The 14597-nt window shown below is 34.2% G+C and overlaps 2 protein-coding genes across 5 annotated transcripts in view; both read left to right on the forward strand.

The window, feature by feature from the left end:
- The window catches only part of LOC127837734 (ecotropic viral integration site 5 ortholog-like), a 310389-nt gene that overhangs the window by 263477 nt on the left and 32315 nt on the right, over positions 1-14597 (forward strand). The window contains exon 22 of one of the 4 annotated variants that reach the window (XR_008029456.1): positions 2375-2531. The exons of the other annotated variants lie outside the window; for them this stretch is intronic. The gene's annotated coding sequence lies outside the window, so the exon portion shown is untranslated. Of the gene's footprint in view, positions 1-2374; positions 2532-14597 lie in introns of those variants that run through there. 4 annotated transcript variants of the gene reach the window in all.
- The window catches only part of LOC127837738 (uncharacterized), a 107699-nt gene continuing 94293 nt past the window's right edge, over positions 1192-14597 (forward strand). Inside the window, exon 1 of the mRNA XM_052365054.1 lies at positions 1192-1379. The gene's annotated coding sequence lies outside the window, so the exon portion shown is untranslated. The remainder of the gene's footprint in view (positions 1380-14597) is intronic.

Consider the following 14597-nt stretch of genomic DNA (forward strand, 5'->3'; position numbering starts at 1 on the left):
TAGTCGGACTATAGTGCCTACTAGAACGTTTAAATTAGAATACCGGTGACAAGGCTGGCAATATTTAAAATGTGACAATTTCCTTTTATAGCATAATAGGTATACAATTTCATAATATTACCGTAATGCCATAATAAAACCGTAATGCCAATACGACATTATAATTATTATATTACGAATTTAAGAAAACAATCTCTTTAGCCTGTATATTTACTTATTCAACTTTTTATCCAGAAATAAATAATATGAAAAAAAAATTTTGCAACAGGTCTCATGGGGCCCTTATTATTCGCGGGACCATAGGCAGTTGCCTACTCTTTTCACGTTTTGTTAAATGGACGAAATTAAAAAAAAATCAGATTCGCAAATTTTCGTTGTAGTTATGATATTTGTGAGGAAACAGTATGTAGTGCTTAACATTCACCATGCTCTAAAATATCCATTAGATTAATCTTTTGACGATTTAAAAACCTGAAAATTATAAAGCGTTGCAACGCGAAACGATTGAATAATTTGTAGAGTTCTGTTGTTGTAGTTATATTTTGTGATACTACGAGGATTGCTTACATAAAGTATAAAAAAGTCAACACTCATTGTATGAGAACGGACGGCCGATTGGTCTAAGCGATAGACTTTCACTCCAGGGGTCACTGGTTCGAGCCCAGTTGAGGGTTACTTTTTTCTTTTTTAATTTTATCCTTGTTTTTACTGGAGCTTTTTAGATCCAATGTTTATATTTATCAATATAAAACATTAAATGACAAACTTCAATAAATGCCAAAATCTGTGAAAAGGCCCCTTTAATATTAAAATTTCGCACGCTGTGTCATAAGACGGACCCTGGATCTAGAGCACATTGTATGAGATAATGGTGAACATTACTTACAATTAACCTAGAAATTAGTTATTGACATTACACGGAATTTTTGTTTGTTTGTTCCAGCCCTTGCACGCACTGCTAGATAAAACACTTGATCCCGTTTCAACATTCCGAACGGTCTTGGCAAAAAATGTTCTGGCATTTAAATAACAACTGAAATTGATATTCGGAAAGCTCGTAATGCCTGTAAACAATCCTGCGTATATTTCATTCATAGTTTATTGCACGTGACCCAGATTTTCACAAACATAGAGGGCGCTCTTACAGGTGCCCCTACGTCACAGTCCTAATTTGGAAAAGTGTCAATTACGAAAAGCACACACCAATGTTTACGGGCGAAATGTGTACAATTTGAACGTAGATTGGCTACATATTTGAGCATGTCAACAGTGCTTAACGATTTGTTTACAAGTGAGATGTGTTCTGTATATGTACACTCTGTGTAATTACCAGGAATATTAAACACACGATTGTAAATTGTGGAAGTCAACCCATAACGGTAAACTTGTTTGTGTATTTCTTTACAGTGCATGCGTATAATTGTTTGTTTTCTTTGTGCAAATAAATCATCACAAACTGGAAAACACACTAAATTCCGCTGTTTTTAAGTATGCACGACTGTGCGTATGGTAAATTTTTTGTTGTCAACAATGCAAGCATTCTTGTTGGAGCACATGTTTTATTTGTAGGTTGTTAGTACTCATGTAAAAGGCAAAAGGTCGCCATTTTTAGTTGACCTAGCGGGGACAACAGCACACGCAGTTTATACATGAAGCGCTGTAAATAGCATTGACCAACAAGTAGAGCAAATCCCGTCCGGTCCAAGTTAATTAATTTATGTCTAATTTAAATGTTGTTATCAAACTAGGTTTCGCAGGCCTAATTTATTCAGTTGGAAACTAGAGAGCATGGCCTAGTGCCAAATGTTATTAGCCAGTAGGTTAACTTGGGGCAAGTGTTATCAGTGAAGAGATGGCCTCACTTAACCTGTGGCAGAGATCTTGTTGAAATGAAATGGATGCAATTTTGCCAGGATGTCAGGTGGATTAGAATAATGGGTGGCCAGCATTCAGTTTGATCACATACATATCATCTATGTGTTAAACTTGTAGATGCACCTATGTAGTGGAGTTAATTATACAAACTGCTTAATTTGTAAAAATCTATAAATAGAATATTAATGTTTGTTTATGTTGGTAAGTTGTGAGGTACATGTAAGGAAGCTTGGTAGTATATAGTCGTGTTTTATCAAAACTTATTCCAGCAGAATGCCTCATACATGTTTCATTGCAAGTTTGTATTTTTATGTCCCCCACTATAGTAGTGGGGGACATATTGTTTTTGCCCTGTCTGTTGGTTGGTCTGTTGGTCTGTTGGTTGGTTGGTTTGCGCCAACTTTAACATTTGCAATAACTTTTGCAATATTGAAGATAGCAACTTGATATTTGGCATGCATATGCATCTCATGGAGCTGCACATATTGAGTGGTGAAAGGTCAAGGTCATCCTTCAAGGTCAAAGGTCAAATATATGGGTCAAAATCGCTCATTTAATGTACACTTTTGCAGTATTTCAATATTCAAGATAGCAACTTGATATTTGGCATGTATGTGTATCTCATGTAGCTGCACATTTTGAGTGGTGAAAGGTCAAGGTCAAGGTCAGATGTCGAATATATGTGGCCAAAATCGCTCATTTTATGAGTTCTTTTGCAATATTGAAGATAGCAACTTGATATTTGGCATGCATGTGTATCTCATGGAGCTGCACATTTTGAGTGGTGGAAGGTCAAGGTCATCCTTCAAGGTCAGAGGTCAAATATATGTGGCCCAAATCGCTAATTTTATGAATACTTTTGCAATATTGAAGATAGAAACTTGATATTTGGCATGCATGTGTATCTCATGGAGCTGCACATTTTTAGTGGTGAAAGGTCAAGGTCATCCTTCAAGGTCAAATATATGGGTCAAAATTGCTTATGTAATGTCACTTCTGCAATATTGAAGCTAGCAATTTTTTATTTGAAATGCATGTGTATCTCATGGAGCTGCACATTTTGAGTGGTGAAGGGTCAAGGTCAAGGTCATCCTACAAGGTCAAATGCCATATAGGGGGACATTGTGTTTCACAAACACATCTTGTTCAGTACTGTAAAAAGTATAATATGATATCATTTAAGACCTTAAACAGTTTTTTTTTCATTAATTTTTTTGGGCCTGTCCATTTCCAATGAAAAAACATATTTTTCACCGGTGGGATCCAAAAATTCCCACTTGAACGAAAAATTAAAAATAAAATAAAATAAATCTCAACATTTAGTTAATCTCCAATCCAGCTCTGTAACTTAGTAAGTTTAACCCTGGGAAATGTATTCACATCACTTTTATTCTAAATTTTAAAGCATTTGTTAATAAAAAGATAGCAACACTAATTTCCCTTGTTAGACATGATCATCATTAGAATATTCCAAATAACTACATATAGAAACATACAAATTAAATGATATTCTTCATATTGTACCTGCAATAGTAACCGAGAAAAGCAATCAGAAACATGTTTTTCCTTATACAATTTATATTTCTTCCAATTTGCAAATGCATTAACTTTTGTTTTATGCAAAAACATTCTTTTACTTTAAATCAACACATGCCTTAGAGAATTCTTAACTGAGGAAAAAATTCAGGCTCATTGATTTTAGTTAAATGAATCGGCAAAATGTCATATGAGATCTCCACAGCAATACACTTTATTAATGTTTGCTTTACCTTAAAGCTTTTGTTTCTTTAAAAGGACTTGTTCACAGTTTGGCAGAATGACAGTTATAAACTTACAAAAAATTCACCAGAGTTTCAAACAAGGACTTATGTGACTGTGTTGTATTCAAACAAGCAAACTATTACTCCTGACTAATATTTAAAAAATATATCTTTGTTTATTTATAATCCTATATTGAAATTAAAACTATCATAAAATGTTCGTAACGCTTCTCATTAATACTGTGACAGAAATGTGTACTAATATTGTGTTCAAACCACAATTAAATTCAACTTCCTGCATGATGTGATGTTAGTTTATAGAGATGCTGGGTTCAATCCCTTAGGGCTTGCACTTCTTTTTATATGCTATAATTTTACTTTCTATTTTAATTATTTAAAACTTCTCCAAATAATACACTTCAGTGGGTAAGTTTGTTTAATTAAATTTTTCAAAATTGCAAAAATCTTTTAACAAGTCCCTTATATATGGAATTAATTCATTTTTCAATTTTTCATTTTTGTTTCAAAGCTTCCCTCAAAATTGTCATAGAGAATCTTAAAGCGTAAAGCTTAAATAAAAATTACTCAAGTTGTTTTTCATAACAAAATGCAAACATAATCATTCTTAAATTGACACATTCATGGACATACAAAAATACGTTGTACATGTACCTTTGTAAATCCTTCTAATATATATTCTGTATGCATGTACATAATAGTAACATTGTTATCTTTATTTGATCATATTTATTTTTTGCATTATCAAATGTGGATAGCATATAATTAGAGATGGGAACAAATATTTATAAAAGATTGGCTGAATATTGGATTTAATAATCAATTTTTATGCAAAGAAACTACAAAAAAACTTTAAAGTGCAGTCGCATTTTTCATTAAATTGCAGACAACTTTAAAGTACATAATGTACAATGTGTCAGTAATTTATTAGATAACCAAGTTTAATCTAATGTCTACATATCTGACATGTTATTCACAGTTCAGGGTCTTGCAATGAAAACAACACAGGCCCCAACTTGTGTGTTCTTCAAATGGCAAATCATTTTGTATTGCTATATCCACATATTAAATACATAATTTTCTGATCAGAATTTTGTCAGAATTATGTTATAGATACATTTGAAATTTGGATTAACATTTTTATTTAGTTTAAGGCAATGCACAATAACACGCTCGTGTTTGGATTTATTTCATTTACGCAATAAGAGGAAGGTAACATGCAGTTCATCATAGTATTGAAATAAATGAGGATAAGGCCACACTTAATATATTGTTGGTTTGCCCTTTACCGACCCTAGATTTAACAGGTGGGTAGGAGGTAGGAAAATTATTTTATTTACTTGAGAAATTATATTTTTAATACCCTTATAGTCTATGAATATTTGAAACACTGTTATTAAAGCACTGTTGCAGTGCAGGGCTTTCCTTAGACCTCAAATCTCAAGAGTCAAGGACTCTTGGGACCATATTTTCAAGAGTCAAAATCAAACTTTTAAGAGTCCTAATAATAACGCAGGAGAGGCAATGATTTTTTGCAATTTAAGCAAATTACTGAGATATAATATATAAAAAGCAACAAATTAAAAGATAGATGTATGTTAACATTTATTTCTTACATTGTACTGTCACTACAACACTATGCATTTAAACACAATATTTCAATGATTAATAAATACAAAACATGTATTCTAATACAACATTAACTTCATCATCATGTATACAGCAGAGTAATATGTCATATGTTCTAAACAACATCTCAAAGAGTAATATGTCATATCATGTCTTACACAACATCTCAGAGAGCAATATGTCATATGTCCTACACAAAATCTCAAAGTTTACATACAAAATATGTATTCTAATACAACATTTACTTCATGTATACAGCAAAACAATATGTCATATGTTCTACAAACCAACAATCATTTTAGCAAATAAATAAATCATTCATGCATTTAAAGAGTGATCTCATTTGGGTGCCCTAGTAAAGAAAAGGTAATAAAACAACACTATGACTACACACACACACAACTAACATAAAACCAGCAAACTATCACTTTCTTCTCTTGCACATGTCCTGAAACCTGTGCAGCACATTCTGTGATGGAAAGTCACTCACTGAAATACAAAATGTGAAAAAAAACATTTCCGCTGGCTATCACAAAAAAAACAACAACATACGGGTGGTACCTAAACACAATAGCCTATATAAATCGGTAAACTATAAAAGGAAATTATTTCTACTCACCGAAAAAGGTGCCTCCGTATTTAATCCCATCAAAAATTCCGACGCCCTTTAATTATTTCATGTGCCATCTTCACTGAAGACGTGCGACAAACATGCCATTTTCTATGCCTTCTCAAACGGTCAATTATTACGCCTACATGTATTTTGTTATCAATTAGCTCATGCAAAAATTGTCACTTTGCCACAAGGTCAGTTATATCGGTTCAATAGTTATTTTTAGCAACTTTGATGCAAAGCGTGTAATTTGTCGTTGTAGACATTACATATGCCAGCATAACTTTCGTGCGTCTTTGAACTGAGCAATCATGAAGTAAAACAGTGATGGAAATACATTCTGACATACTCTGGAAATATCTCAAAATATGCCTTACGGTGTTCTGTGGATATGGATATTATTATTTTTATATTGAATATTATTAAAACTGACGCGGATGAGTCCATTCTGTTTTGGTGGATTTATAGTTCTTGCTCTGAGCTTTTATGAGTACATACGTACAGCTCAGAGGGTCAATAGCTGGGAGATGGATTATTGCAACTAGGTGGGTTTAATACACGTCTTTTCCGCAAACAGCTGATAACAAACGCTATGATAAACAATGGAAATTTAATACGCGCGTCATCGAACCAGCAGTGTTTTAATTGGTCAATACTAGATTTCTTAATTAACCAAACTCCGCCTACTGGGTGGACTTGTGCTTCGATGATTGGAAACGGGCGTTAACGATTAGCGTGTACTAAATGAGATACTCCGCCCCGAGCCAATTATCGCTTTTGATCTCGTTGGCGCAAGTCGGTATATTCCCCCGGGTCAAATGTGACGCATGACGTAATTTTCTCAAGAGTCAAAAAGGGGTCTTCTGTAATTTTCAAGCGTCAAAACCCGGGAGCTCGGGTCAAAGGAAAGCCCTGCAGTGTACGAAGCCCTATGTACATGTAGCTCAACTATATCTTGTTTGCTGTTTTTTTGCATGTAATAGTGTGTTTTTTTTATGTCCCCCACTATAGTAGTGGGGGACATATTGTTTTTGCCCTGTCTGTTGGTTTGTCTGTTGGTTGGTTGGTTTGCACCAACTTTAACATTTTGCAATAACTTTTGCTATGTTGACGATAGCAACTTCATATTTGGCATGCATGTATATCTCATGAAGCTGCACATTTTGAGTGGTGAAAGGTCAAGGTCATCCTTCAAGATTAGAGGTCAAATATATGTGGCCAAAATCGCTCATTTTATGAATACTTTTGCAATATTGAAGATAGCAACTTCATATTTGGCATGCATGTGTATCTCATGGAGCTGCACATTTTGAGTGGTGAAAGGTCAAGGTCATCCTTCAAGGTAAGAGGTCAAATATATGTGGCCCAAGTCGCTTATTTTATGAATACTTTTGCAATATTGAAGATAGCAACTTGATATTTGGCATGCATGTGTATCTCATGGAGCTGCACATTTTGAGTGGTAAAAGGTCAAGGTCAAGGTCATCCTTCAAGGTCAGAGGTCAAATATATGTGGCCCAAATCGCTTATTTTATGAATGCTTTTGCAATATTGAAGATAGCAACTTGATATTTGGCATGCATGTGTATCTCATGGAGCTGCACATTATGAGTGGTGAAAGGTCAAGGTCATCCTTCAAGGTCTAATATATGGGTCAAAATTGCTCATGTTATGTCACTTCTGCAATAATGAAGCTAGCAATTTTATATTTGAAATGCGTGTGTATCTCAAGGAGCTGCACATTTTGAGTGGTGAAGGGTCAAGGTCAAGGTCATCCTTCAAGGTCAAACGTCATATAGGGGGACATTGTGTTTCTCAAACACATCTTGTTTGCTTTAATTTCTTACAGCCTGTGCCGTTTGAATTAGGAAAATTAGCGTGATTAACCATGAAATTGGGAAAAATAGCGTTATAAACCATGAAATTCGGAAACATTAAGCATTATAAATATGATTATACGTAACAGAATTAAAATTGCTTTTAAGTTCATGTTTAACAGCATTTTTATATTATAAAGTGCTGCTTTAATGTCTTCTTACCATGAAACAATGTTAAGTTAATATCCCTCCACATGCATATTAAACTTGCAATAATCTATAGATTCTTATATTCACCATTTATTTTAATCATAACCTCTTTAAGAGTATTAATTTAATTCAGTATTTTTAAATTAAATATCATATGGGGAAAACATTAACAAAGATTAACAAACAGGCTTTAGTGTTCTTGTTGTGTTAATACAAAACTTAATGATGAATTAAATAGAGTTAAAATAATCTATTAAATTGTTTACCTTTCAATATCTTTTACTTGACAACCTATTTGATTTTCAGTAAACTGTACAGCGTGACAAACATAATAAAGCATAATATTCGTATGAATCTGAGTATACACAGATCCACTAGCATTTAAATCAAAACATGTTTGTCTCTTTCCATTTTCAAACGATACTCATCTTACATGCTTTAACTTTGTGAGTAGACTGAACTCCAATTTTCCAACACTCGTTTCCGTGACGCACATTGACTGTGCAGATTTCTTATAAATATTTGTTGTTTTTTTATCTCAACCGTAGTATTTTGCGTTAATTGACACACTCATTAGCCGGATTTTTTTCGAAAAAATCTCGGCTTATAGATTGATGTTGTCGGGCGGGCGGGCGGGGTGGCGGGGTGGCGGGGTGGCGGGGTGGCGGGGTGGCGGCGTGCTCGAAAATGTTAAAGTTCTTATTTCATGGTATAACTTTGGTATGCTTGGACCTAGAGTCTTCAAACTTGACATGAAGGTTGGCCAGGATTAACAGATGACCACTGGTCATTTCAAGGTCATTCATTTGAAGGTCAAGGTCACTGTGACCTTCAATATAAAAAATGTTAAAGTTGTTATAACTTTAGTATGCTTGGACCTAGAGTCTTGAAACTTGACAAGAAGGTTGGCCATAACTAGTTAGTAACCACTGGTCATTTCAAGGTCATTCATTTGAAGGTCAAGGTCACTGTGACCTTGAATGTAAAAATGTTAAAGTTCTTATTTCATGGTATAACTTTGGTATGCTTGGACCTAGAGTCTTCAAACTTGACATGAAGGTTGGCCAGGATTAACAGATGACCACTGGTCATTTCAAGGTCATTCATTTGAAGGTGAAGGTCACTGTGACCTTCAATATAAAAATGTTAAAGTTGTTATAACTTTGGTATGCTTGGACCTAGAGTCTTGAAACTTGACATGAAGGTTGGCCAGAACTAGTAAGTAACCACTGGACATTTCAAGGTCATTCATTTGAAGGTCAAGGTCACTGTGACCTTGAATGTAAAAATGTTAAAGTTGTTATAACTTTGGTATGCTTGGACCTAGAGTCTTGAAACTTGACATGAAGGTTGGCCAGAACTAGTAAGTAACCACTGGACATTTCAAGGTCATTCATTTGAAGGTCAAGGTCACTGTGACCTTGAATGTAAAAATGTTAAAGTTCTTATTTCATGTTATAACTTTGGTATGCTTGTACCTAGAGTCTTCAAACTTGAAATAAAGATTGGCCAGTACTAGATGACCACTGGTCATTTCAATGTCATTCATTTGAAGGTCAAGGTCACTGTGACCTTAAATGTTAAAATGTTAAAATTGTTATAACTTTGGTATGCTTGGACATAGAGTCTTCAAACTTGACATGAAGGTTTGCAAGCACACTTAGATGACCACTGGTCATTTCAAGGTCATTCATTCTAAGGTCAAGGTTTGCTCATGCCTTGAAAAGTACTTACATTTCATTTTGACCTTTGAACAATATTTCAGTAATTTAAGTATTGCATTGACAAAAACACGAAAGGTACTTTCCTGTCATTTAAATCAAAAATCCGGCTTCAATGCGGTCATCTCCGACCGCGGAACTCTTGTTAAATTATATCCTGATAACTATACGATATCGGTTGTTAACTTGAATGTTATTTATCATTTCCGCCACTCATCACAACTTCTTGTCTACTTGCCGCCATCTTGGACGTGTGTAAAAACAGGCTTGCCCAATCGGGATAGGTCGGTATCCTTCGCAATATATAGAATGATGCTTGGATACTGGATAGCAACATAAAATCGTATATATTCGGCTACATTTGCAAACCAAAACGTAATTCAGCTGTCATTCGGCGACTCGACAAGCTCAATCAGCATATTAAATTCCAACTACATGTATTTAAGCAACCTAGACCGGTCAGGGGTGATAAAAATGGACAGGGATAATACGTGCACGAATAAATATTGCAGTCTGCTCTTTTATGATTGGTGAAAAATACGAAAATAAAAAAAATACGTTTTCAGAAATCGCAATAACAATTTTTGAGTCGGGGGGGTCAAAAGTGGGTCGGTCAGTAAAGGGCAAACAAACTTAATTTTAATTTAGGCCTAATGGCAGTATGTTTACTGGAAATTTCTCATGAAAATACAATGTAGCAAGTGTTGATTGAAAATACAATGTAGCAAGTGTCGATGACAAACATTATAAGCAATTATCATTTAAAAAAAGATAACTCTTTCCCCTGAATGGGCCCTGATCTAGAACAGTACTGACAAAAAAAATGTGCCATACGTTCATCAGATGGGACATTTTACCGGTAATCATTTGAGTGTTTGTTCCTGTCCCTACTTACTGTAACGTAACATAGTGATGTAAGAAAATAATAGAAATATATTAATCCATATAACATAAATATAATGTTATATAATGTTAAATAAAATGTTACAAATTTAGTTACATCAGTAGATATTGTTTATCCATATACCCGGTAACATTAATATAATGTTATCAGGCTTTTTCCGCCCTATGCCACGGGTCCGAAATTCGGCCCCATTCCCAATGCAAATCTGGTTGTTTTTTTCCTAATTGAAAAAAAATTCCCAATTCCAAAAAAAAAATTAAAAAATATTTTTTTATTTTTTTTTTACCTTAAAATATATAAGTTAACCTGATCCGGTGTAGAAAATAGAAAGTGTTGCATAATTAGATTATGTGTTGCCTTGAATTTGTTTTAAAAACTGTAAAATATGTTAATGATTATTTAAGACTTTCCTTATTTTCCTCAAAATCCGGAGCTTCGCACAATTTTTTTCACCTCAAAAACACAGGTGGAAGTAACGTACCCTGGATATTATTTTTTAACCAGGTTTTCCGAAGGAAAAAACTGGTTATTAGATTGGCGAATGCGGGCGGGCTGGCTGGCTGGCTGGCGGGCTGGCGGAATAAGCTTGTCCGGGCCATAACTATGTCGTTCATTGTCAGATTTTAAAATCATTTGGCACATTTGTTCACCATCATTGGACGGTGTGTCGCGCGAAATAATTACGTCGATATCTCCAAGGTCAAGGTCACACTTTGAGTTCAAAGGTCAAAAATGGCCATAAATGAGCTTGTCCGAGCCATAACTATGTCGTTCATCGTCAGATTTTAAAATCATTTGGCACATTTGTTCACCATCATTGGACGGTGTGTCGCGCGAAATAATTACTTCGATATCTCCAAGGTCAAGGTCACACTTTGAGTTCAAAGGTCAAAAATGGCCATAAATGAGCTTGTCCTGGCCATAACTATGTCATTCATTGTGAGATTTTAAAATCATTTGGCACATTTGTTCACCATCATGGGACGGTGTGTCCCACGAAAGAATCACGTCAATATCTCCAATGTCAAGGTCGCCACGACTAAAAATAGATTTAAAAAAATAAAAAAAACTTACAAAGGGGGTTAATTTTTTTTGGTCATTTCAAAAGTTCAGTTTGAGTTTTCTCCCTTTATCAGATTTTTTTTTCACAATGAAAACCTGGTTTTGTGACAATTTTGTCCCTTGTTTATTTATTTTTTTAGGAGCCCAATATATTCAAATAAATATATAAAATCATGTTTAATGAGAAAAAAATTGACAAAGAGCCATGAAAAAAAAATCCCCACCCTCTGATATTGGAATCATAACAAGGTCATTAACTAGAATTTATCATAGATAGTATTCGCGGGCCGCAAAAATGTCAAAAGTAGCTTTAATCAAAAGCATCCATTGATCCTCCTTGGGCAATTGGACGACCTTTCAAAAAAGGTTAACTTCAAAAATATCTGTCCAGCCGTTAACTCACAGTCGGTCAAAAACCGAGCAATATTTCGAGTCCGTTTGTCAACCCGAATAAATCTTCTACAGACTTTCAAACAATATTTTTGAGTTTTTGCCCCTTAATCGATAGCTCGCGTCCTATTCCTTTGAAACAACGAAGCGTGTCAAATAATGCATGCATATGCAACCACTTACCCCTAAAAACTAATTCCAAAATGTTATATTTTCTTTGCAACAACTGTTTTAACTCTAAATTTGATTTACTTGAAAACGAAAGTAGCCATCGCTCTTGAACCCGGCTTAGCAGTGAATTACACTGACAGAGCCAGGCACATAAATATCCAATCAACAACAACAACGACGTTTTAGTAAATGTAAATAAATGGAAATTACTTATCATTCTGATTGTATTGGAATAAGTTTTTAGGGGTAAGTGGTTGCATATGCATGCATTATTTGACACGCTTCGTTGTTTCAAAGGAATAGGACGCGAGCTATTGATTAAGGGGCAAAAACTCAAAAATATTGTTTCTAATTCTGTAGAAGATTTATTTGGGTTGACAAACGGACTCGAAATATTGCTCGGTTTTCGACCGACTGTGAGTTAACGGCTGGACAGATATTTTTGAAGTTAACTTTTTTTGAAAGGTTGTCCAATTGCCCATAGTAGGATCAAGGGATGCTTTGGATTAAAGCTATTTTTGACATTTTTGCGGCCCGCGAAGACAGGTCTATAATAAAGTCTAGTTAATGACCTTGTTATGTTTCCAATATCAGAGGGTGGGGATCTTTTTCATGGCTCTTTGTCAATTTTTTTCTCATTAAACTTGATTTTATATATTTATTTGAATATATTGGGCTCTTAAAAATATATATATGAAAAAAACTATCCTGGGTACGTTACTTCCACCTGTGCTCAAAAAAGGCCAGGCCTTTTCCCCAAATTCAGATTAAAAAACCTGCACTTATCTCACATGTTCATAATCTTTGTAAAATTTTAATAATAAGTTATCAAAATAGTCGTTATTTACCAGTTAACGGCTTCTTTGAAATATCAGAAACACTATTTACATGCGATAATTTTTCCCAATTGAGCCAACTTTGCGAATATTTTTTTTCCCAAAATGGGGGTTTTCACGACGCGAAATTCCCAAAATTCCAGTGTGGCATATTCCCAAAATGGAGCGGAAAAAGCCTGGTTATATATTATCAAATGCCATACCCTGTTTCCCATGTGTTATAGCCATTACATATTTTTTTAATATTACACATGTGTAATACAACATTTTAAAGAGTTTTCATTGGCTTAGTTTTCAATTATTGACCAATCGCATTTTGTAATTTTGCTGAAATGACGTTGCAACGTCAAATGACGTCACGAACTGTAAACAACGTTCTGGATTTTTCATTATGTTTGCGTGAATATTTATTTAATTTGCTCATTTAAAAGCATGTGATAAAAAAGATCTGACACTCGTCATATCATACCGTATTTTATTAAACTCGTCCAGGAAATTCATTAGTAAGCTCGCCAAAGGCTCGCTTACTAACAAAATTCCTGAACTCGTTTAATAAAATATGGTATGATATGACAACTCGTGCCAGATCCTATATATATTACAATATGATAGAAATTTAGTAACAGATAATATAAATAATGTGATAGAAATTTATAAGTTAAATTTAATTATCATAATTGTAGTTCAGAAATTATCAAGAGATGTTTTAATTATATAACAAAATCATTTGTGCATTTCAGAAATTAAACAGATATTTTAATAATGTAATTATAAAATGTTAAAAGTCTATTTACAGTAATATGTAGAAATAAAATATCTTTTGTAAGTATTGATACATCTTATTTCATAATAATAATGGTTCTATAAAGAAAATATTTGAATGTTGGAAACTATAATAACATAAGTGAAGTTTGGGAATTTAATAATAAATCTTTGTGATGTATAGCCGCACTTATAGGCCATGAGTATAGAATTTGAAAATAATTATTATTTGTTAAATATAAATAATATTGGAGTATACATAAAATATAACTTTAACTAGAAATGGCGCGCCAGAGGCCGATGCGTATCCCCACGCCGCATGTTTGACCCAGGGGGTGCCCCAGGATTGCTAATCGGACCATGCATAGTTGAGATTGACAGTATTGTCATAAGAGAGGTTCAGTATCAATTGGAAGTAAATCGGTGTAGAAATGAAAAAGATAATGTAAAATAACATAAAACTAGAGATATGTTTGTCAGAAACACAATGCCTCCTACTGCGCCGCTTTGATTTGACAGGTTCATTAATTACCTCCCTTTAAAGCTTATAATTTCCCCTTGATTTGTTTTTTTGACCTTGAAGGATGACCTTGACCTTCACCACTCAAAATGTGCAGCTCCATGAGATAGACACATGCATGCCAAATATGATGTTGCTATCTTCAATATTGCAAAAGTTATAATGGCCAATGTTAAAGTACATCAGCGTTTTTTTTCCTTCTTTAACTAGTACCGGGGAACGGTACCTTTCCCAAAGCCTACCGGAGGCTTCCCAATTTTAGCACCGGACCTTTCCCAATCTCCATATATACCGTTCCCAACGATCCTA

Source organism: Dreissena polymorpha, chromosome 7 (assembly GCF_020536995.1).
Source record: "Dreissena polymorpha isolate Duluth1 chromosome 7, UMN_Dpol_1.0, whole genome shotgun sequence".
NCBI lineage: Eukaryota > Metazoa > Mollusca > Bivalvia > Myida > Dreissenidae > Dreissena > Dreissena polymorpha.